The sequence below is a fragment of the Anguilla anguilla genome, chromosome 19 (assembly GCF_013347855.1).
Source record: "Anguilla anguilla isolate fAngAng1 chromosome 19, fAngAng1.pri, whole genome shotgun sequence".
In the NCBI taxonomy this organism is placed as follows: domain Eukaryota; kingdom Metazoa; phylum Chordata; class Actinopteri; order Anguilliformes; family Anguillidae; genus Anguilla; species Anguilla anguilla.
The window spans coordinates 7,892,426-7,910,801 of record NC_049219.1 but is presented as its reverse complement, the minus strand read 5'-3'; the positions used below and the strand labels follow the sequence as shown (position 1 = coordinate 7,910,801).

General features: G+C 44.1%; 2 long non-coding RNA genes across 4 annotated transcripts in view; one reads left to right on the top strand and one right to left on the bottom strand.

The window, feature by feature from the left end:
• Positions 1-69: 69 nt before the first annotated feature.
• On the bottom strand, positions 70-10,954 carry LOC118219345. 3 transcript variants are annotated; one of them, XR_004763728.1, is made up of 2 exons: positions 10,266-10,954; positions 70-915 (listed from the first exon to the last, which is right to left on the bottom strand). It is a non-coding gene; the product is annotated as an uncharacterized LOC118219345 (long non-coding RNA). The 3 variants fall into 3 exon arrangements; XR_004763729.1 differs by having other exon boundaries at positions 10,286-10,954; XR_004763727.1 differs by lacking the exon at positions 10,266-10,954 and adding an exon at positions 1,640-2,092.
• Positions 5,228-18,376, top strand: part of LOC118219326 — a 285,113-nt gene continuing 271,964 nt past the window's right edge. Inside the window, exons 1-2 of the long non-coding RNA XR_004763693.1 lie at positions 5,228-5,327; positions 7,556-7,596. This is a non-coding gene — a long non-coding RNA (uncharacterized LOC118219326). The remainder of the gene's footprint in view (positions 5,328-7,555; positions 7,597-18,376) is intronic.

Sequence of the window (18,376 nt, the reverse complement as noted above, 5' to 3'; positions counted from 1 at the left end):
ATTACATTTCATTCTTGAAAGTTGTGCTGCCATTGCTGAATAAAAATAATGCACAATAAGAACAGTGAGTTTCGGTTTCAGTAGATCTTTATTATCCCCAGAGGGCACCTTGTGTGCAGCATTAAAATCCACATACATTTTGATAACCATACAAAAAATAGACTTGTACATTGCAACATTTTTTAAATTGGACTTCCTCTGCTGTAATGCCGTTTTCTGTCCAGCAGAGGGAGGCAAACTCCTGACATTACATTGTATTACATATATTCAGCAGACATTTTTATCCAGTGATGTACAATAAGTGCATACCAAAGGTCATTGGAACAACTACAAAACACAGGTCCAATAAGGTACAATACTCATTTTGTAATAGTTATTCATAACCACAAACACATTAAGTTTAGTACGCACATTAAACATTACTCTAACCTAACCTATGCTAAGTAAAACTAGGAGGCATGACAAGCTACAACAGCAAGATAATGATACAAAGTACAGTATAAGTGCTGGATGGAGGTACATGTAACATGAAATTGGCACAGGAGGTACATGTGTAGCATGAAAGAGTGGGATTTAAGTGATAAAAATGATCCCCGATTGCTCAAATGATCCCAGATTCATCCGAATGGCAGGGGTGCAAGTGGCCCTGTTGCCACAGAGCGAAGTGGTTGAGCTGGCGTGTAGGATTGAATCATGTCCTGTAAGTAGCCGGGGGCCGTCCTGTTGGCTGCAGGGTAGGTGAGGGTCAGACTTTGAACCTGGTCCTGGCAGTGACCGGTAGCCAGTGGAGTGAACTCAGCAGAGGAGTGACATGGGATAACTTGGGAAGGTTGAAGGCGAGTCGGGGAGCAGCATTCTGAATCGGGACATATGAAGCGCCCAGCACCGATTCCTCCGAAGCACTCCCCTCAGCTCCTTTAAAAAAAGAAGGGACCAGTTAAAAGCATTTAAATTGATAATCAAACCAATATATGTAAAGTGAGATGCATGTATACTGTATTTTGGTACAATCTATGTATTAGGCTATGTATAGTTTTGTTTTTAGTCACACACTAAACAGAGGTAAACCAGTAGAATGTGTGTGTTTTTACTACCATGGAGAAGTGAAGACCGTAAACTTAATCCTTAACATGCATGTGATTTACAGCAATGTGCATGCAAACACCACGAAAATTGGGAGCAATCGGTTTTTAGAAATAATCCGATTAAGTATCTGCATGGTTCACAACAACACGATTTCTCTAATACCTGGGTTTTACATGGATTCTTTTAATAATCATGTAAGGCCAATTAGTTGTGTCCAAAAATAATTACTTCACATCGCTCTGCGTTTTGCTTCCGCCTCTTCGCTTTGTTTGATACTGGTTTGTTAAACTTCCACACGCGTTACTGCCCCTCTGCTGGTCGTTAAAAAAAATCCACAACTGATCCTCAGATGCATCCGTGCAAGTCTGGTTGCATACAAACAAATCCAAAGCTTTCCTTTCAAATAGTTACCGCTTATTCTTATCTGAACCAAGAAACGTTTCAAAAGAAACTCCTAATTCTGAAATAAAGTTGAATACCATCATACTTTCCTATATTTTACATTATAATAACATGTTGAATCGTCACAGGCATGCCACACGCTCATACCGACCTGAGTGTTTCCCTACCATCTTTAAACATCGATTAAAACCACAGTACCTCAGACTTAATCATGCTGGTTTAACTATACTTGATCCTTACCCCCTGCATAAAGATATAAAAACAACATCCAGGTCACTGCGTCTGGTGAACTTCCGCATATGCAGTTTTAAAATGTCAAAATTTAAAGCCGACTTTCCTACGTTCATGTGCACACACAAATCGAAAATTTACGCAAACATATCGGAGTTAATGTAATGTTTTCTCAGATTCTTACCATACCCGATTAAGGTAACAAACAGGCGTTTACATCAAACCTTCCATAGCCGGATTATGGCCTCAATCGTATTAAAACCGAATTGTGCCTAAACGTAGCCGAGAGCTGTGTTTTCCTGTGCTTTAATGGTGATTGATGACAGGTGCGCGGACAGCCGCCTGTTGCAGGTGCGTTTTATGTCCACAAGAGGGAGCCATCTTACCTATTCGTATATACAGTTGAAGCCAGCCATCGTTAATAAAATAATTAATGAAATGTCATACAACACTGTACTTAATAATAATTAATAAATAATTATTTCAATTAGCGCACCAGCTGGTCACACAAAACTGCAAGAAACTCTCATACAAATAAGATGCGCTGCATATGAACAAATGAGATGGCAATAGGCAAGGGTTTTAATATTACATGATTAATCACTGCTTCCTGTGGTGGACAGGGCTGAGATTTCTGATGACTCATCCCGATTAATCTGGACATACCGATTGGCTCAAGGGCTGCGATTATTTGGCTTTACTGAACAACGCCCAGCCGGACCAGTACCATCCACAGGGCATTTTTGCCGTGGTCCTGTGTTCACAGTCAAAGAAGTTTGCTACGTTCAGCAAAAATCTTAAATGTTTGCTGCCATTTAGGTTGGAATTCCAGGGGTGTCAATGTCCAGGGATGCCAGGAATCAGCCAATGATGCATTTACACGTTCATTAAGCATGTAAAGAATCACCATGGTAACAGCTTGCAGGGGGACTGAACCAAGATCTTTGTTGAAGATGAAACCCTTGTACACTGTGTGATGTGCCTTCGCTAAGGACCTCTATTAAGATAATTACCCTTTCAACAGAGATACCTGGGTTCATAACGTTGCTGTACTGGAGTGTTTTTCCTCGTTGACATTTAAGACTGTAGACTTAACTTAGAAGTCTGGATCACTGGTCTTAGGTGCCAAATGCCACAGCTGGTTAAAAAAAAGTCTTGTATAATAATAATCACAGCTTAGTGATGACAAAGAATTTGCATACTGATTAACAGTATCGGTGGTTGGAGGACCAAAATGTGCCTAGGTGCTTGAAAACATTTCCGATTGCTTTCATGAGGAAAATGTTCATCCATGACAATCAGGTCATTGAGCGTAGAGTTCTGGAGCATCTCAGTGAGTACATGCACTAGCATTCCCCCCAATCCACTAACCGTGGATACCACTGGTGCTCAAGTTGGGTGATTATTGCCTGTCTCTCACTCAATCCAGCCCGGCCATCAGTACATTTGAGAGACAGAGATTAATCACACTCCTTGAGTGGGAATTGAACCCACACTTTCAGGCTGGGAAATACCAGCGCATTTACCCTCTGAGCCACCCCAGAACTCTGAAAGCACTCTCTCATGCATCATAGACAAGTCTACAATCAGAAAAGTCAAAGAGGAAAAACATGTAAGGCCAGCAGGGGGACTGAACCAAAATCTTCACCTTAACAGACGTAGTGGAGACACATCACATAGTGTGCAAGGGTTTCTTCCTCAACAAAGATCTTGGTTCAGCAATGATCTGAAATGGCAGAAGGAATTAAACAGTAATAGCTTGATACATCACCAGCGAGTCATAAACTGGGGTAGGTACCCCAGCACAGGGCCAACTTGTCCCCATGTGAAGACACTCACTTGTCCATAATAAATATTCAGATATGTGCGTGTTATCCTTAATTTCTTACACTCTAAATATCTTTGTTTAACACATCATAACTGTGTCCTTTCCAGATTCAGGAACTCCACTGCAGTTTATTAATATTCCACATTAAACATTTGTGAACAAATTATTATTCATAAATATTTATGTTCTGGGTTTTGCACAGAAATGCATCAACAATCCATTTGAAAAAAAAAATGCAAAAAAGGAACGAACCTTCTTTTTCAACATTTAACTCTGATATTTCTATGAACTTCTATTTTTTGACCACAAGACGGCAGTATAAGACCACAAATGACCAAAAAACTAAAAAACAAAGGCTCTTCCTAGGAAACTCTGTGTATGCTAGGTCCTAGGAAACTGTATGCTGGGTTTTTTTTTCCAGCCACAATTGCAATCCCAGAATTAACAAGATGTTCACTTTTATTAATTAGACACTTTTCATGTTTTGAAGGATTATTTACCCTTTTTAACCACTTTATGTTAGAAATAGCTATGCATGCCATGAAGAATAGCAGTACCACATTCACATTGTGCTATATTGCAAATGGTTTATTTATTATTAATTATTTATTTAGACAATGCGGGTCACCATAGATGTCGTGTTACCATTATGTGCAAACCTGAATCCCTAATTCAGCAAATAATTGAACTAATTATATAATCAAGAGCTGAGGCTGGAATAAAAACCAGCATACACACGGCCCTCCATGGCACTAAGTTTGAGACCACTGTGCTACGATATCTATCTAATTTTTAGACCAATGGCCTTTAATTTTATCATTGTTTATCCTCCTTCTACAATGTCAGATCATTGAGTTCAATGTGATTTTCCAGCCTTGGGTGAGCTAGTCTATGATGCATTCTAACTGGTTGTAAGCCTTAGTTGTAAGCTCTTGCCCTTCCAACAATGGGACCAGTACAAGGGTTTCATCCTCAGCAAAGATCTTGGTTCAGTCCCCCTGCAGGCCTTACACTGTTGTCTCACTTTGACATTACTGATTGTAGACTTAACTATGATGCATGAGACAGTGCTTTCAGAGTTCTGGGGTGGCTCAGAGGGTAAATGCGCTGGTATTTCCCAGCCTGAAAGTGTGGGTTCAATTCCCACTCAAGGAGTGTGATTAATCTCTGTCTCTCAAACATACTGATGGCCGGGCTGGATTGAGTGAGAGACAGGCAATAATCACCCAACTTGAGCACCAATGACATCCACGGTTAGTGGATTGGGGGAATGCTAGTGCATGTACTCACTGAGGTGCGCCAGAACTCTGTGCTCAATGACCTGTCTGTCATGGATAAACTTTTGTCTCATTTTGACTTCTGTGATTGTAGGCTTAACTATGATGTTGGGCTGAGAGAGTTCATTTATGGTGACTGAAACGAAAAACAAACGAGAACGCGCAATAATTATTAAATAAAACAGTTGATTGCGCACCTTTTTTTATTATCTTAAATTTTAAATCGTCCTTATAATTATGCGACGTGCGCTATATAACGCCAGTGAGTAAAAGGAGGAAAAAATTAAAGCCCTCCCCCTTTACTTCAGTACATACGGTTTGACCAACCGTGACGCAATGTTTGTGTTTTTTAAAGTTTTGTGGGATATGTAGTCAATAACGCGTCGCGATTGCTGAAGCCGGCGAGACGGTGGACTTCATTTCCCGAGTAAACCATCGTCGAAAGACATGCGGTGGCCATCTGCAACTCGTAAATATACTTCCGCCTGCAGTGCTGCAGAAAGGTAATTACATATTTTGCTACAAGCCAGTGCTTACTATGCAATGTCTGAATGCTCACTTTAACTATGTTTTGAAAATATTACTTCGTGTGCTTCCTGTGTGATACGCGATAATATCCGTACATTTAACCAACCTTGCAAAATACGGTTTGCATCGATAAACAAACAACCGAACTAGCTAGCTGCCTAGCTAATGTCGCTAGCTAGCTATGTAGATAACACTAGCTGGACAGCCATCAAAGAATAAACAAACCAGTTAACGTTAGCGAGTTTTGTTAGCTGCATTTGATGAATTGGTTGGTTTGACATTTCTATAGTTTTCTGTTTGCTGGTCATATCAAGCCTTCCTGCAGCCTGTTGAGCGAATTCATAACTGTCATTACAACTACATGTGGTCATGCTGTTTGTAAATACTACCGGTGTTTACAGAAACTGTACGCAGAACCTTTCTTGCATTACAGCCTTAAATGAAAGTACATTAAACATGATTTATCCCACCTTCATTTGCACATGGTATTCAGTAATATCCCACATTTCTGAGAATTTATTAAAAATGAAATTCTATAATAACTGAGTTGTGTAAGTGTGGACATTTTATCTCCATCCATTTTCCCATCTATCCCGACGAGAGCCCTAGTGCGTTCTCAATGAGAAACGCCCCCATAACAGGATGCTTCGCTGTAGGGCTGGTGTTCTGTGTTGATGTGCTGATGTTTGTTTTGGACAGAATTTCTATTTTGGTTTCATTAGATCGCAAAACATTTCATGACATTGCTTCAGAGTTCAGTGTGTTTTTGCATATGTCAAAGGAGACATATGCAAAAGGCTTTTTTGAGTAGGGCCTTTCTTCTTGCCACCCTGTCATATAGGCCAGTATTGTGGAGAGCTTGGGATATTGTTGTCACATGCACACATTGACCAGTCTTTGCCATAACGGACTGCAGCTGCAGCTCATTAAAAGATGCCATTGGCCTCTTGGTGACCTCTCTGATTAGTCTCCTCTGTGCTCGTTCATCCTGTTTGCAGGGACGGCCTGATCTAGGCAAGATCTCAGTGGTGATTCACTGTGTTATTTGAGTCTTTTGATATCTCGTTATGCTCATCTCCTGATTTGTGTCTGTCTGTCTGCAGTTTTACCTCTGAGTCCGTTAGAATGCTCTTTGTTGTTCATGGTTTGTTCTTTGCTGTGTAATGCACTACCCTGCAGAGGAAGCCTACAGAAACAGATTGTTTCATTGTGTGCTAATCAGAATTACTATAACTGGACACAGGTAGGGGCCAGTCAGCTTGGTGTGTGATGTAGGAGTTTGGTTATGCGTGAGCTAATGCACCATTACAATCATTAGGGTGTGTCTGTTTTATGTAACCCAGCTGTCATAGATTTTTAAAAATGAGTTCTCAGGTATTTTGAGAATTGTTTTCACTTGGATATTGTGGAATACCATGTGTCAATACATGTAAAAAATCAGATTTGATGTGCTTTTTATTTAAGGCTGTAATGCAGTAAGAGGGAACACTGTGGAAGGGTTGTATACACGTTCTATAGCCAGGTGACTGCAGGTGAAAGAGTATGACGTGTGCATGTTGCGGAAGATGAGGACAGGGCCTTTATGTATGTTGGTATCTGGATGTGAGTTATTTTACTCAGTTGGAAGGCTCACCACCTTAGATGTGCGGAGGAGAATATGTACATGTGAGATATTTGAAGAAACTGACACACCTGCATGGCTGTATCTATCTGTTCTCCTGCGCAGGTCTAAGGTGATGGGCCTGCTAACTGTCATTTTAGTAATTCACACTCAGATTCCAACATACATAAATTACCTGTCCTCATCTTTAACTACATGCACATTTCATACACTTTCCCACGTATTCACCACATACAGTGGCTATAGTTAATGTCTCTGCCAGTCTTATATACTTCTGCCTTTATACAGTAAACTGAGTTCAGCTTCAATTGTGGGTAATGGGAAAAATCTGCATGTATTCGTCAGCCTTTCAAAAATAGACTTTAGTGTTATACTTCCTCTGCTGTAATTCAATTTTTTGTCCAGCAGAGGGAGACATATTCTTCACCTGTAGCACCCTGTACTAATGCAGTCCTGTCAACCCTCTTTTAACAAAGATTGTTAATGCCTCTGTTTTCATTTGCATAATGTATGTTCATAGGTAACATATTTTGATTATATTTTGTTTATTTTAAACATTCCCCCCTCTTTTTTTCTCTCCAGCTTGTCTGCAGAAGCAGGAAGTCCCCAGATGGAGGCGCTGTGTATGTATGAGTTTGGTTTTGTTTGTTTTTGTTTCTATGCACCACTTTTGGTGTATATTAGTGCATTACTACTGCCAGTCTTACATACTGCTACCTTTCTGCAATCAAATGAGTTCATTTGATTGCGTAGTAGTATGGGGGACTGTCAGTAGTAATGCACTAACGGAGAGTGGGGCCCCTGTCAAAATTTTTTTTTTTTTTTACCTTCTGAAAATTTTGAATTTGCAAAAAAATATTATAACCCCCATGTTGTATTCTGGGAAATTCCGGGGGGCCAGATTGCCTGCCCGTCCACTCACACCACACACACACCTCCCCCACCCTTGGGGACCACCGACGTTGCTCAGGTGCGGTCTCAGGGACTCGAACCATCAACCTCTACCTCCTGAGGATCGGTTCAGCCCCCTACGCCACATACTCCTTCGCATTTATCGCTCATTTTTTTGTGCACTTACACAGCACAACGGACAAAAGCTGCGCAAACTGAAGGGACGAACGGGGATTCGAACCCTGAAGCTCAGCGTTCCAAGCTTTGGACAATACCTTTACGCCACCGTCATGTTAGCGGTTGCGCGGCTGCAGAAATGGCCTGATGATGAGACAACCCAAGTATAAGCGAAACAAAGACAAAGGGGGGTTCGAACCCCCAACCTCTGCGTCCGTAGGCAAAGACAATACCGCTACGCCACCTTCTCTTCTGTGAATCGGCCGGCTTTTCTGTGGGTAGAAGAAGATGACACAACAGAAATATTTACAAAAAAATCTCAGAAATTTTGCCTTCATCTACTAACTTCGGACCTGAAGGTGATGAACCTTGTTACCTATGTCTTACAGCTGGTTCTTAGAGCCACAGCAGAGGGGGGATTGAACTTACTATCTTGGGATTCGTGGAACAGGGTACTCTGTCTTGCACCACGAAGCCCTTCAAGAATTCCTGGGTGTTCATTAGTGAACTTATTCGCAGACCGATAAGAATTAAAGAGGAAGAGCTCAGCTTTGAATAGCAGAGATCCAGATTAGGTGCTCTCCTAAAATGAACTCTACGAAACTGTGGAAAAATATAAACTGACACCCTAATATATTTTGGCTTATTTAAATAAAGCTTTTGATTCATTGGACTTCCCTTGAATTTGCGATTTATGATTAGAACAGGTGACTGACAAGTCCCGTTCAAACAGATGACCTAATTAAAGGTGTAATGTTGTTACATCTTATAGGTGTGCCTGAAAGTGATTAGTTGGTTACATTTTTTATGCCTTTGAATGTTTTCTTTCACAAGGATGAAAAATTTAATCTAGCCAGTAATGTACTATGGAGAACAGTCATTCTGTTTTTATAAAGTGCAGTGGATATGTATTGGGGGACAGGGCTTGTAAATGCATTTTATTTTCTTTTTAATAATGAAATAAAATTAATTGTGTTTTGTAATTTTATTCTGCAATTACGTTTCATTCTTGAAAGTTGTGCTGCCATTGCTGAATAAAAATAATGCACAATAAGAACAGTGAGTTTCGGTTTCAGTAGATCTTTATTATCCCCAGAGGGCAACTTGTGTGCAGCATTAAAATCCACTTACATTTTGATAACCATACAAAAAACAGACTTGTACATTGCAACATTTTTTTAATTGGACTTCCTATGCTGTAATGTCGTTTTCTGTCCAGCAGAGGGAGGCAAACTCCTGACATTACATTGTATTACATATATTCAGCAGACATTTTTATCCAGTGATGTACAATAAGTGCATACCAAAGGTCATTGGAACAACTACAAAACACAGGTCCAATAAGATACAGTACTCATTTTGTAACAGTTATTCATAGCCATGAACACATTAAGTTCAGTACACACATTAAACATTACTCTAACCTAACCTATGCTAAGTAAAACTAGGAGGCATGACAAGCTACAACATAAAGATAATGATACAAAGTACAGTATACGTGCTGGATGGAGGTACATGTAACATGAAATTGGCACAGGAGGTACATGTGTAGCATGAAAGAGGGGGATTTAAGTGATAAAAATGATCCCAGATTCATCCGAATGGCAGGGGTGCAAGTGGCCCTGTTGCCACAGAGCGAAGTGGTTGAGCTGGCGTGTAGGATTGAATCACGTCCTGTAAGTAGCCGGGGGCTGTCCTGTTGGCTGCAGGGTAGGTGAGGGTCAGACTTTGAACCTGGTCCTGGCAGTGACCGGCAGCCAGTGGAGTGAACTCAGCAGAGGAGTGACATGGGATAACTTGGGAAGGTTGAAGGCGAGTCGGGGAGCAGCATTCTGAATCAGGGGACATATGAAGCCCAGCACCGATGCCTCCGAAGCACTCCCCTCAGCTCCTTTAAAAAAAGAAGGGACCAGTTAAAAGCATTTAAATTGATAATCAAACCAATATATGTAAAGTGAGATGCATGTATACTGTATTTTGGTACAATCTATGTATTAGGCTATGTATAGTTTTGTTTTTAGTCACACACTAAACAGAGGTAAACCAGTAGAATGTGTGTGTTTTTACTACCATGGAGAAGTGAAGACCGTAAACTTAATCCTTAACATGCATGTGATTTACAGCAATGTGCATGCAAACACCACGAAAATTGGGAACAATCTGTTTTTAGCAATAATCCGATTAAGTATCTGCATGGTTCACAACAACACGATTTCTCTAATACCTGGGTCCAAAAATAATTACTTCACATCGCTCTGCGTTTTGCTTCCGCTTCTTCTTCGCTTTGTTTGATACTGGTTTGTTAAACTTCCACACGCATTACTGCCCTCTGCTTGTCGTTAAAAAAAAACACAACTGATCCTCGGATGCATCCGTGCAAGTCTGGTTGCATACAAACAAATCCAAAGCTTTCCTTTCAAATAGTTACCGCTTATTCTTATCTGAACCAAGAAACGTTTCAAAAGAAACTCCTAATTCTGAAATAAAGTTGAATACCATCTTACTTTCCTGTATTTTACATTATAATAACATGTTGAATCGTCGCAGGCATGCCACACGCTCATACCCACCTGAGTGTTTCCCTACCATCTTTAAACATCGATTAAAACCACAGTGCCTCAGACTTAATCATGCTGGTTTAACTGTACTTGATCCTTTCCCCCTGCATAAAGATATACAAACAACATCCAGGTCACTGCGTCTGGTGACCTTCCGCATATGCAGTTTTAAAATGTCAAAATTTAAAGCCGACTTTCCTACGTTCATGTGCACACACAAATCGAAAATTTACGCAAACATATCGGAGTTAATGTAATGTTTTCTCAGATTCTTACCATACCCGATTAAGGTAACAAACAGGCGTTTACATCAAACCTTCCATAGCCGGATTATGGCCTCAATCTTATTAAAACCGAATTGTGCCTAAACGTAGCCGAGAGCTGTGTTTTCCTGTGCTTTAATGGTGATTGATGACAGGTGCGCGGACAGCCGCCTGTTGCAGGTGCGTTTTATGTCCACAAGAGGGAGCCACCTTACCTATTCGTTTATACAGTTAAAGCCAGCCATCGTTAATAAAATAATTAATGAAATGTCATACAACGCTATACTAAATAATAATAAATAATTACAACATTTTGGTCATTTTGACAAAAGAATCTGCGCTGATGCACTCCCATTCTAAATGTTACAATGGTAAGCCCTTAAGTAGATTTTGAAAAGCGTTGTATTGGTTTAATCGCAAATGTTTTGCAAGCATGGCAGTTTGTATTTTCATACCCTGGAGACCTGGAAACTATTTAATGTTTAACAGACAGGTGATTTCCAGCAAGTACATGTTAATATTAATTCTTTGGATCAGATTGTAAAAGAGAGCAGTCTTTCCAGGCTATAATGGGGATTACGGACTCCATATTAACACAGTTCCAGGAAAACAACTGACTCCAACACGGAAATTTATTCAGCCAAGATATTCAGCGAAACACTAAAACTGTCTAGTAAAGATAATGAACTCTCTCACCAATATGTCCTCAGGTAAGATAGCCAACTCCCCATTCACACAGCCCAGGCAGAATAACTCCCATACTGATATTTCCTCAGCAATATTATAGTGAAGATAATGAACTCCCACACCAATAGGTCCGCAGTTAAGTGAACTTTCATTTATACGGAGATAATCAACTCCCATTCTGACACATCCACAGCAAAGCTAATAACCTACCACACTGACATAAGAAGGTATACCAGGTATGATGAGCCTCATTGTCCCACATGGCTCATCGTAACCTATACACTACACTTACACTTGGATCCTCCAGTTACACTACAACACACTCCTTTTGCCTCCTCCGTATTAAATTAGATGTCTGTTCTGGTTTTGCTAAGTACTGAGCTTATATACATGTCCTGTAGTCTTTTCCTTACCGTCTGTGCACTTTATCATATCACTCAGTGGTTAATGATTGACCCTGCCTGTGCTGAATGTTCATTCCTGCTGTACTACTCCTACTGAAATAATTTAATTTGTGTTCATCAGGATTATACATACCATGTCCTCCAGCTGACCTCCCAAGAGCAGCAGGATATGTGTATTGTGATAATTTTGTGTAATTATTACAGTACAAAATTTATCACCAGAGTAACATCCTTTAGCATCAAAAATTGATAGCATTGATACTGTATCCTTCCTTTAAAATAGGCATCTCTTTGCACAAACACTTACCATTGCCAGCGCTGACCTCTCCAGGGAAGCGGGTGTTACTGGTCGACCTGTCACATCGTCTCTCCAACGGACCTACCTCATTCGCCTGTCCTACCAGTGGCTTCCGCATCAGCAGGTGCAAATGTACGGTTGCAACTGTGCAATTCATAGCATCAGTTTGTGTATGAAATGGTAAATATCTGTTTAATAGTTTAATAGTAAAGGGGGACACCTGGAGGCCTCCATATGAAATGATCACCCAAAATGATCCAGACACCCCCTCCACAAAGCGTGTTGATCTCAACTCTCGTGAAATATTGCAGAGAAACTAGGCTAATGTGTGATTTTGTGTCGATTCTACACATCTTTGAATACGCTGAGGCCTTCTGTCTGGCTCAATCAAAATGTCTGTTAGGTGATGTGTTTAATGTGGACCAAAGGGTCAAGGTTAGGACCTCTCAGAAGTCCTCTATTGCCCATTTCAGGGGTAGGATATTGGGATTTTGGGGTGGAAACAGTGACACGTCGGATTTCGGCGGCAAGGGGGGCGGTGATGCGGCCCGCGGCATATAAGGACAGGGGGGCCGCCCGCGCCCCTCACGATCGGCACGGCGCCATGATGGGACTCTTTCTGCTGGCTGCGCTTCTGGGGGCCGTTTTCGGCCGCGACACTTTCGAGGGGTGAGCTTTTCACCGAACCTTTCCCTTCGGGGGTTTTTGAAAGGGGGGCATCCCGTGCACGGGGGGGGGGGGGGGGGGGGGGGGGGGGGTCAGAGGTTTCACCTAGGTCTTTAAAATCTATTCAAATCATCTGCAGTTTTTACTAATTACCTTGGCTAAACATGCTAATTGGCTGCATACACCAACACTGGTCCAAATGTGCATTAGATCACTGCCAAATGTGTCACAGTGGGACACGAGAACAGTCTTAGGCTGCCATAAAATGCGCTGATCAAAAAATTTGGCTGAACTGTCCAGACGGTGGAAACGTTAGACCGGAAGCTGGCACTGAATCCAGAAACGGCCCACTTTCGCCCGCCTCTGAACCGGGGGGCGTCGGCCATTTTGTAGAAGCTGGCTGACGCTCTGGTTGGCTCGCTGCATGAGGCACCAGTGGAGCCCTTCGAGGCAGAGCCACAGCCGCCGTGAGCTGTGACCCGAGGAACGCTGGGTTTGGATGCAGCCGAGGAGGCGCGTTGTACTGGGAGAGAGGCCAGGTTTCCCTCGCCCTGTTGAGGGCCAGCGGACCAGGGAGACGCCCCGCGCTGCGCTGGGTTCTGCGACGGGCAATCACTCGGTCGGGTCAAAGTCGTTCAGAAAGGGGCGTTGGGGTTCTTTCAGGAAGTTTCCCGAAGCTTGTCCTCACGCAGCGCAGGCTTTCAGCAGTTAGGACCCCGCTGATTTCACCCGTCAGCCTAAAATGAATCAATAAAAAATTTAACCCCTTTTTACGAAGGAATCGCAGCTGCCATCTGATTCAAAGTCTGGATTCAAAGACTGGTTCAAAGTCCTGATTCAAAGTCCTGGTTCAAAGTCCTGGGAAGTGAACACTGGACATTTTGTCTCCGTCGCATGTGGAACGGCTATTTCTGATACAATGTGGCCATAATCGGATACGTCGTTAATTAAATCACGAAGAGCTACTAATCAATGACTCGTTACAATTCAGGGGTCGTAGCCAACAATGCGCGATTCAACAGGAGAAACCGATTATGGACATAATTGCAGAAAATGAAGCAGTGTGTTCCCGAGAGGCAGGGGCGGGGCCACGCGCTGTATCCCTGGCGATTGTTGAGAGCGGGAGGGGGCGGGGCCAAAACCGTGTCGAGAATAAACGACGGTCTGTCAGCCCGGGTTGAAAAGAGCGGTTTGTTTCCTCCGGGGGGGGCGCTAGCAAAGCGGAGACCGAAAGGCATCACAAAGGGGCTCCTTGTAGCTGCTTTCATGTGAAGGCCGCTAACGGGCTACATCTGTTTAAAAAAAAAAAAAAAAAAAAAAAAAAGCCTCGCCAATCAGGAGAAGCGACAGCCGAACGGTCTCCAGAACCGCGGCGCGGGCTTCGGCTGCGATCGAAACCCCCGCCGCGTCGATTGCGGGGAGCTCCGGTCCACGCCGACCTCCGACCTCAGGAAGCGGATAAATCCACAGGATGCTCGAACAGAACGCGCTCATCCATTAAATAAAATTCAGAGCCGATTTCTCTCCCCCCCCTTCTGCCCCGAACCCTCCCCCGTCCATGTTCCTTTGACGAAAAGAAAATTCTGGAACGAGTCGCTTTTTTGTTTCTGGATAATCTTACCACCAGCACGTTCGAAAAAAAGGCAAAAAAGTAAAAGCGCAGCTCCTTCTTTCCTTTGAAAGGCCAAACAGAACTAATGAGGTGAAATGAAAGTACATCGAATTAGGGGTGATGCGATTACTACGACTTACAAGATTTTTGGCCTTCAGAAGTCCTGAGTCCAAGTTTACGGTGCCCCTCGGCCTCGAAATATATTTTTTAATTGATCCCGTGACACGTGATGCGGTGCATCTTGGGATAGAATTCGAAACCCAGAATCGCGATCGCAGTGTAAAGTAGCAGTTGCAACCACGATGCTGAGGTTCAGCGGAAAAGCAAAGCCCTTCCTGTAACGCGATAAGGTTTGGCAGCGTGGTCAAGTCTCCAGCCGGGCCTCGTCGTCAGCCAGGAAACATGGCCGCGCAAAAGCAGCGGTTATCAAATAACGTTCTTTTTTTTTTTGTGGAATAATTGTATTGTTATGCGCGGGCTATTCCGTTCCCATAACTGGAAGCGTTTCCCGAATCTCTACGGACGCGAAAGCCGAAAAAAGTGTACTGTAACGTATCTCAGCGAGGGCCAAAACTTTGTCGGTGATAACGTAAGAGGAGATATTACGTTACATCGCGGATACGACAAACGTCTTTGGAAATCCGTCTGTGCGAGCGGCTCCTTTTAAGACCGCCCCTTCCTGTGGCAGCGGCGCAGAAACGCCGGGGACGTGCCAGGTTGGGCTCGCGGTCACGTCCTCAGAGGGCAGCTTGCAGCGCCGCACCACACGGGCCGCCTCTGACCGTTCAGCCACTCCCCCGTCTCTTAATTTATGTTCGAATCTCCTTCACTGATTGGTTGCATTGACTGGTTATGTCGTGCAGTGGGCGGGCCTTATAGTAGAGAAGTACAGCTCTTTTTATAATTACATACCTCGGACGTGATGTAACCATGCGCATGCTTGTCTTGTTCACAGGTGGACAATCTAGGTTTGGTAAGTAAATGTCCCCCCCCCTGTGTTTAGTTCCAATTGCCTGGAGTTGCTAATTAAAACAATTCTTCAGCCTGGAGGTAGCTCTTAATCAGTGAAATCAGCCGGCCGAGTTGACGGGTGGAAGAAACACATTCTGACCCCCTGGACGCTCCACCTCTGGTCTTGTTGAAAGCAATGCGTGCGTTACTGTTCTATGATTTTTGCACCGAAGCAGATTTTGACAAAATACCGTTTCGGCTCATTAGCGTTTTGCCTCGTCTTTGAACTCTGTTCGGAACAACACGCGCGGTTCAGTTTCTACGACCAGATGTCTTCACTTTCAGCGTTTAGGACTTCGCTGATTTCAGCTGTCGGTCCGTCGATGAATCGATACAAGATGGCCGGGTTTCAACTCCTGTCATAGCGCTTCCTCACCCGCCGTTCCTTCTGTTTGTTACCCTCTCTGCTGTCTATTTGTCTGAATAAAGCAAAAAATAAAAATAAAAAAACTAAAGGAGGATAGACTGTCCCACTCTCCTTTTCAAAAAAATGAAATTGATCTCTCTCAATAAAAGCCCTAAAATGAATATGGAACGTTCATCCTTTGCAATATACATTTTTGACATAAGAAAATAACACCCGTCGTTACATATTCACAGGGTCTAATTAAAGACAGAAGAGTGGTTAAATTGGGAACCAAAGCCAGCGTATTTTGCGTTCTGGGAAGGCGTCATGCTAGATGCTAGAGCATTGCTGCAGGGATTTGCTTCCATTCAGCCAGAAGAGCATCAGTGAGATCGGGCACTGACATGGCGATTAGGCCTGGCTCGCAGTCGGCTTTTATACTACACTGCCACCCCCACTACACTACAGTTTTGGATTACAGTATTGGTCTTTGCGTCCTGGCTGCTCTTACTGTAGTACTATGGCCGGGCGTGGGGCAAAGCAGACTACATGCTGCAGTAACAGGAAGTCAATTTACCGCAGCCAGACTATTTGAGTCTGCAGACAGGAAGAGAAGATTAAAGTTTGTTAATGCAGTGGTTGGAGTGGGGGTGGGGGGGGCACAGGGGATGGGCAAAAGCGGTGGGTGTATTCTTACAATTTAAAGTGGAACTTCACCCAAATATCCCAGTTCAACTCTTGTGCTGTCTCACTCGACAAAGGTCGTTGACTCAAATTCTACCCAGAGGGCCGAGGGCCAAAGATATTGGTGAAATGCATGGTGGGAATTGTGGTACACTGACAAATCAAAAATCTGATTTTGCTATGCGCAGCCCAATTGTAAAACTGTTTCATTTTCATATATTAAAAACAACAAATCAATGTATATTATGTATATCTGGCATATGTCATGACTACAATAAATGTGAGTAACAGCATGTAGGGCTTACAAGATGGGATTTTCACTTCATGCCGTGAGACAGACAGCTCTGTCTGGTCTCAGGGATGGTAATGTCATTGCGAGAGGTTCAGACGGCATGTACCAAACACTGGCCCGGAGGACGGCCTCTCTGTACTCCCATTCATAAGCGCTCGGACACATTTTTAGATTAGATAAGGACCGCATTACCCACCGGCCCCCGTCTCTCTTTCCCTTCCCCTGATGCGAAGCGATTCCAAAAACCGCGCCGGCCGAACCCTTTCAGCAGAACGGACGCAACGTGCGAGGGGGCGGGCGCGGTCCGGAAACCGGGTCATGTGACTCGGAGGACGCGGGTTCGACCCCCCGGGCGTGGCGGTGCCCCCCCCCCCCCCCCCGCAGCCTCGAGCGACGGCGCTCGCCCTGCATTCGCTCAGCCGTGTCAGTTGGCTGTGTGTGAAAATGTAGCAGCCGGTAAACGTGTGATATACGCGCGTAGATGAAAGCTGGCGCCGTGCGCTGAACTGCGAGCCCTCGTCGCGCGTCTCGCTCGGACGCCCGTGAATCGGACGGAGATGCCCCCGGAAAGCCTCCCTGTGAGTGAACGGCGGCTGACCCCTCCTGCGCGTGAATTTAGTGAACGAGTTTTTGCCCCGGCGCCCGTCCGCTCTCTCTAAATGTCTGGTTTTAAATCGGTTCTAACAGTTAGCTTGATTTTCAGCGTGTGTCTGAAGGCGCTCTATTAGAGTACTCTGTTAGTAAAGTACTCTGTTGGTTGGACTGGGCAGCTGTGTGTTTGTGTGTGCCTGTGTGAATGCGAGTGTGTGTGTGTGTGTGGTGTGTGCGTGTGAGTGCGTGTGTGTGCATGTGAGTGCTCGTGTTGTTTTGTGCGAGCAGCAGGGAGTTGCTCCAGCTGCTTTGGCAGAGGACAGTGCTCCATTATTCCAGCAGCAGCCAGATCATTATTTCCCAGCTACATTTGATGAACACGGCTTGCGAGGTCACTCACTCACTCACTCTCAGTCGCTCTCTCATTCGCTGATTCACTCGATTACTCACTCAGTCACCCGCACTCGATCGCCCGCTCGCTCGCTCTGCTGACTCACTGCCTCACTTTCTCGCTGTTCCAGCCTCGCCAGAAATGGCCCTCGCCAAGGACCGCCGTTCTTCGCCGGCAGAAACGCGCCGTTCGGCCGCCGGCCCCGTCCTCCCGCTCGCTGCGTGAGTCAGCGGTTTCGACCGCGCGCGGGGAGAGACAGCCCACGCCTCGGTCACAACACGGTCAAAACACAGTCAAAACAAGGTCAAAACACGGTCAAAACAAGGTCAAAACACGGCTAATTGTGGGAATTAAGGAATTATGTGTCAAATGGGGGAATTTGGAAAGGAGGCATTGCTGGAATAGCTGCGCAGCTGGGTCAGGCTGGGGTTGGGGGGTGGGGGGGGGGTGGGGGTGAGCTGGAGTGTGGTAGGGATGTGTGTGCTGAGGGGGGGTTGGGGGGGAGGGGGGGGGGGTGAGCTGGAGTGTGGTA